We start from the raw sequence: 6,354 nt of genomic DNA on the forward strand, positions 1-6,354 counted from the left end.
AGTGTTCCATGAGCACTTGAGAAGAATGTGTATTCTGTTGTTTTTGGATGGAATGTCCTATAAATATCAATTAAGTCCATCTTGTGTAATGTATCATTTAAAGCTTGTGTTTCCTTATTTATTTTCATTTTGGATGATCTGTCCATTGGTGAAAGTGGGGTGTTAAAGTCCCCTACTATGATTGTGTTACTGTCGATTTCCCCTTTTATGGCTGTTAGTATTTGCCTTATGTATTGAGGTGCTCCTATGTTGGGTGCATAAATATTTACAATTGTTATATCTTCTTCATGGATCGATCCCTTGATCATTATATAGTGTCCTTCTTTGTCTCTTGTTATAGTTTTTACTTTAAAGTCTATTTTGTCTGATATGAGAATTGCTACTCCAGCTTTCTTCTGATTTCCATTTGCATGGAATATCTTTTTCCATCCCCTCACTTTCAGTCTGTATGTGTCCCTAGGTCTGAAGTGGGTCTCTTGTAGACAGCATATATATGGGTCTTGTTTTTGTTTCCATTCAGCCAGTCTGTGTCTTTTGGTGGGAGCATTTAATCCATTTACATTTAAGGTAATTATCGATATGTATGGTTCTATTACCATTTACTGAATTGTTTCGGGTTGTTCTTGTAGGTCTTTTCCTTCTCTTGTGTTTCTTGCCTAGAGAAGTTCCTTTAGCATTTGTTGTAAAGCTGGTTTGGTGGTGCTGAACTCTCTCAGCTTTTGCTTGTCTGTAAAGGTTTTAATTTCTCCATCAAATCTGAATGATATCCTTGCTGGGTAGAGTAATCTTGGTTGTAGGTTTTTTTCCTTCATCACTTTAAATATGTCCTGCCACTCCCTTCTGGCTTGCAGAGTTTCTGCTGAAAGATCAGCTGTTAACCTTATGGGGATTCCCTTGTGTGTTATTTGTTGTTTTTCCCTTGCTGCTTTTAATATGTTTTCTTTGTATTTAATTTTTGATAGTTTGATTAATATGTGTCTTGGCATGTTTCTCCTTGGATTTATCCTGTATGGGACTCTCTGTGCTTCCTGAACTTGATTAACTATTTCCTTTCCCATATTAGGGAAGTTTTCAACTATAATCTCTTCAAATATTTTCTCAGTCCCTTTCTTTTTCTCTTCTTCTTCTGGGACCCTTATAATTCAAATGTTGGTGCATTTAATGTTGTCCCAAAGGTCTCTGAGACTGTTCTCAATTCTTTTCATTCTTTCTTCTTCATTCTGCTCTGCAGTAGTTATTTCCACTATTTTATCTTCCACGTCACTTCTCCGTTCTTCTGCCTCAGTTATTCTGCTATTGATCCCATCTAGAGTATTTTTAATTTCATTTATTGTGTTGTTCATTGTTGCTTGCTTCCTCTTTAGTTTTTCTAGGTCCTTGTTAAATGTTTCCTGCATTTTGTCTATTCTGTTTCCAAGATTTTGTATCATCTTTACTGTCATTATTCTGAATTCTTTTTCAGGTAGACTGCCTAATTCCTCTTCATTTGTTAGGTCTGGTGGGTTTTTACCTTGCTCCTTCATCTGCTGTGTGTTTTTCTGTCTTTTCATTTTGTTTATCTTACTGTGTTTGGGGTCTCCTTTTTGCAGGCTTCATGTTTGTAGTTCCCGTTGTTTTTGGTGTCTGTCCCCAGTGGCTAAGGTTGGTTCAGTGGGTTGAGTAGGTTTCCTGGTTTAGGAGACTAGTGCCTATGTTCTGGTGCATGAGGCTGGATTTTGTCTTTCCAGTGGGCAGGTCCACGTCTGGTGGTGTGTTTTGTGGTGTCTGTAGCCTTATTGTGATTTTAGGCAGCCTGTCTGCTAATGGATGGTGCTGTGGTCCTGTCTTGCTAGTTGTTGGGCATAGGGTGTCCAGCACTGTAGCTTTCTGGTCGTTGAGTGAAGCTGTGTCTTGGTGTTTGAGATGGAGATCTCTGGGAGATTTTCACCGTTTGAAATTACGTGGAGCTGGGAGGTCTGTTGTGGACCAGTGTCCTGAAGTTGGTTCTCTCACCTCAGAGACACAGCCCTGATGCCTGGCTGGAGCACCAAGAGCCTTTAATCCACACAGTTCAGAATAAAAGGGAGAAAAAATAGAAAGGAAAGGAAGGAAGGAAGAAAGGAAGGAAGAAAGAAAGAAGATAAAATAAAGTGAGATAAAATAAAGTGATTAAAATAAAAAATTATTATTAAGAAGAAAAATTTTAAAAAGTAAAAAAAACAACAACAGCAAAAACGGAACAGTCAGAACCCTAGGACAAATGGTGAAAGCAAAGCTATACAGACAAAATCTTACACAGAAGCACACACATACACACTCACAAAAGAGAAAAAGGGGAAAAAAATAATATATCTTGCGCCCAAAGTCCACCTCCTCAACTTGGGATGATTCGCTGTCTATTTAGGTATTTCACACATGCAGGGCACTTCAAGTTGATTGTGGAGCTTTAATCCGCTGCTTCTGAGGCTGCTGGGAGAGACCTCCCCGTCTCCTCTTTGTTTGCACAGCTCCTGGGGTTCAGCTTTGGACTTGGCTCTGCCTCTGCACGTAGGTCCCCCGAGGGGGTCTGCTCTTCGCTCAGACAGGATGGGGTTAAAGAGCAGCTGATTCGGGGGCTCTGGCTCAGGCCGGGGGGAGGGAGGGGTACGGATGTCGGGCGAGCCTGCGGCGGCAGAGGCCGGCATGACATTGCACCAGCCTGAGGTGTGCCGTGTGTTCTCCCGGGGAAGTTGTCCCTGGATCCCGGGACCCTGGCAGTGGCGGGCTGTACAGCCTCCCGGGAGGGGAGGTGTGGAGAGTAACCTGTGCTCACACACAGGCTTCTTGGTGGCGGCAGCAGCAGCCTTAGCGTCTCATGCCCGTCTCTGGTGTCCGCGTTGATAGCCGCGGCTCGTGCCCGTTTCTGGAGCTCCTTTACGCCGCGTGCTTAATCCCCTCTCCTCGTGCACCATGAAGCAAAGAGGGAAGAAAAAGTCTCTTGCCTCTTCGGCAGCTCCAGACTTTTCCCAGACTCCTTCCCGGCTAGCCGTGGTGCACTAACCCCTTCAGGCTGTGTTCACGCAGCCAACCCCAGTCCTCTCCCGGAAGTCCGAGCCTCAAGTCCGAGCCTCAGCTCCCAGCCCCCGCCCATCCCGTCGGGTGAGCAGGCAAGCCTCTCGGGCTGGTGAGTGCTGGTCGCCACCGATCCTCTGTGCGGGAATCTCTCCGCTTTGCCCTCCGCACCCTGTTACTGTGCTATCTGCCATGGCTCTGAAGCTCCCCCTCTGCCACCCGCAGTCTCTGCCCGTGAAGGGGCTTCTAGTGTGTGGAGACCTTTCCTCCTTCTAGGCTCCCTCCCACTGGTGCAAGTCCAGTCCCTATTCTTTTGCCTCTGTTTATTCTTTTTTTCTTTTGCCCTACCCAGGTACCTGGGGAGTTTCTTCCCTTTTGGAAGTTCTGAGGTCTTCTGCCAGCGTTCAGTGGGTGTTCTATAGGAGCAGTTCCATGTGTAGATGTATTTCTGATGTATCTGTGGGGAGGAAGGTGATCTCCACGTCTTACTCTTCCACCATCTTCTCTCTCCTCCTCAGAAGCTATTTCTTGATAGTTTTGTAGCTCAGTCCTAGAAATCTAAAAAGAAATAATGTTATAAATTTCATAAAAGTAACTATTGAGGGGTTAAGGCTTGGGTTTATAACCCTTCCTTTTCTCTAATATTTCAAATCTACTAGTTCCTTAAGAATTGTGTGTTTGTTTATATTTTGAGAGACATGCAAGTGAAAATTTTTTAAAAACCCGTTTTTACACTTTGAAGATAGAATAACATGCACTGAATTTCAGTATTGATCTGCTTTTTATGCTTTAAAATCCTTTTGTGTTTCAAGCTATCTATGCCTACTTTAGCTTATCTATATAGGGCATAATGCAGAGCTTCATGACTCTAAGTAGCTTAGCAAAAGAAGGAGAGGCAGTATAACAACAGGTAGCAACACTGCTTGTGTTTTGTTTTATTTCTCTTGAAAGCCAGAATTTTTAAATGATTAAAATACATTCAACCAAATGTCTGATTCAAATTGTTTGGGGAGATATGAGTAAGTGAGTGCTGAATGGTCATGTTTTTATCTAGCTTCAAATGGCTACATGCATACATCTAAAGTAAATCTTACTTTAGAAAGTATTTGGTTCAGTTAAGCATTTTGAATACCCAGGATAAATACAAGTGTGTTTTTAGAGGTTTGAACTTCAGAATATTCAGGCAAATAATGATATTATATACATGTATACTAACTGAATACTGATGTTGGGCAATGTATTGTAAAATTTTTTATAAGAACTCATAAAAATTGATACAGGAATTAGGGAATACATGAAAGAAACTAAGCCTCTGAAAATGCTTCTTGGGGCAAAATTTGTACAAACTAGATATTAAGAAAGTATAGAGAATCACAGAGAAGAAATGACCAGAAAAAAAGGAAAAAAAATCTTGTATTTATGGAAAATACAATCTTTCATAAAAAGTATAATGAAGAATTATTGACATTCTTGTTTAAAACACTGGGCATATCAGTAATACATCATGAAAGCTCCTAAGTATAGCTGTGTGCTGATCTTCTCTTTGATTTAATAAGCGAAAGTTAACTCTGCCGTTAACTTAGAGGGTGAGGATAAGATGAGGGGAAACTGCCCGCCTCGTCCCTAGGTTTTCCAACCTAGGTATGATATCTTCACCATATTAAAAAATATTATATTTAGAAATCAATTGATTTAATATTATTACTTCACAACATTCTACTTTAATCCTCAGAACTTTGCTTTAGACTTTTCAAGTCATACTATTGATGAGTGCTTCCCAACTTTTGTCTACCTAATAAGTTGGATATCATCGTTATGACTGAAAGCAAGAGAATACTTTTTTTTCTTATGATGCTTATAGTTTTATTTTATATAATGTTTTAATTTGTAAATTGTGCCCAAAAATTTCAGAGAGAAATAAAGACAGTTCAGTAGTATGGCATAGAAAGTTAGGGTTTTTATCATTTTTATTAAAGTATAGTGGATTTACAATATTATATTAGTTTCACGTGTACAACCTACTGATTCAATATTTTTGTAGCTTATACTCCATTTAAAGTTATTACAAAAAAAGTCTATATTTTCCTGGGCTCTACAATATGGTCTTGTTTCTTACTTATTTTTTACATTGTAGTTTCTGTCTCTAAATCCCATACCCCTTCTTCTCCTCTCCCCCTTCCTTCACTCCACTAGTAACCACTAGTTTGTTCTCTAAATATGTGTCTGTTTTGTTACATACAGTTGTTTGTTTTATTTTTTAGATTCCACATATAAGTCATAACATAGAGCATTTATCTTTTTCTGTCTGACGTATTTCACTAAGCATAATACCCTCTAGGTTCATCCATGTTGTTGCAAATGGCAGAATTTCATTCCTTTTTATGACTGAGTAGTATTCTATTATATATATAAATATATATGTGTATATATATATAATGTCTTCTCTGTGTATCTGTTGATGGACACTTGGGTCACTTTAATATCTCACCTATTATAAATAATGCTGCTATGGACATTGGGGTGCATATATCTTTTCATATTAGTGTTTTCATTTTTTTCGGATATATACCCAGCAGTGGAATTGCTGGATCATACGGCAGTTCTATGTTTAGTTATCTGAGGAAACTCCATAATGTTTTCCATAGTGTCTGCACCAATGTGCAATACCACTAACAGTGTACTAGGGTTCCCTTTTCTCCACATCCTGGCCAACATTTGTTGTTTGTAGATATTGTGATAACAGCCATTTTGATGGGTATGAGGTGATATCTCATTGTGGTTTTTGCTTTACGAATTTGCATGTCATCCTTGGGCAGGGGCCATGCTAATCTTCTCTGTATTGTTCCAGTTATAGTATATGTGCTGCCAAAGTGAGCACTCTCATTGTGATTTTGATTTGCATTTCTCTCATGATGAGTGATGTTGAGCATTTTTTCATGTTCCTCTTGCCCATCTGTATATCTTCTTTGGAATAATGTCTATTCAGGCCTTCTGCCCTTTTTTTTTTTAATTGAGTCATATGAGCTCTTTATATGTTTTGGATATTAACCAATTATCAGTCATATCATTTGCAAATATCTTCTCCCATTCAGTAGGTTGTCTTTTTTGTTTTCTCAATGGTTCCCTTTGCTATGCAAAAGCTTTTAAGTTTAATTAGGTCCCATTTGTTTATTTTTGCTTTTATTTCTTTTGCCTCAGGAGACAGATCCAGAAAAATATTGCTATGATTTATGTCAAAGAGTGTCCTGCCTACATTCCCTTATAGGAATTTTATGATTTAAGGTCTTACATTTAGGTCCTGACTCCATCTTGAGTTTATTTTTG

General features: G+C 39.3%; 1 non-coding gene across 1 annotated transcript; it reads right to left on the reverse strand.

Moving 5' to 3' along the window:
• Nucleotides 1–5,801: 5,801 nt before the first annotated feature.
• LOC112065524 (U6 spliceosomal RNA) lies at nt 5,802–5,908 on the reverse strand. The gene has a single exon (XR_002892076.1). It is a non-coding gene; the product is annotated as a U6 spliceosomal RNA (small nuclear RNA).
• Nucleotides 5,909–6,354: the final 446 nt, after the last annotated feature.

Source organism: Physeter macrocephalus, chromosome 8, assembly GCF_002837175.3.
Source record: "Physeter macrocephalus isolate SW-GA chromosome 8, ASM283717v5, whole genome shotgun sequence".
NCBI classification, from domain to species: Eukaryota; Metazoa; Chordata; class Mammalia; order Artiodactyla; family Physeteridae; genus Physeter; species Physeter macrocephalus.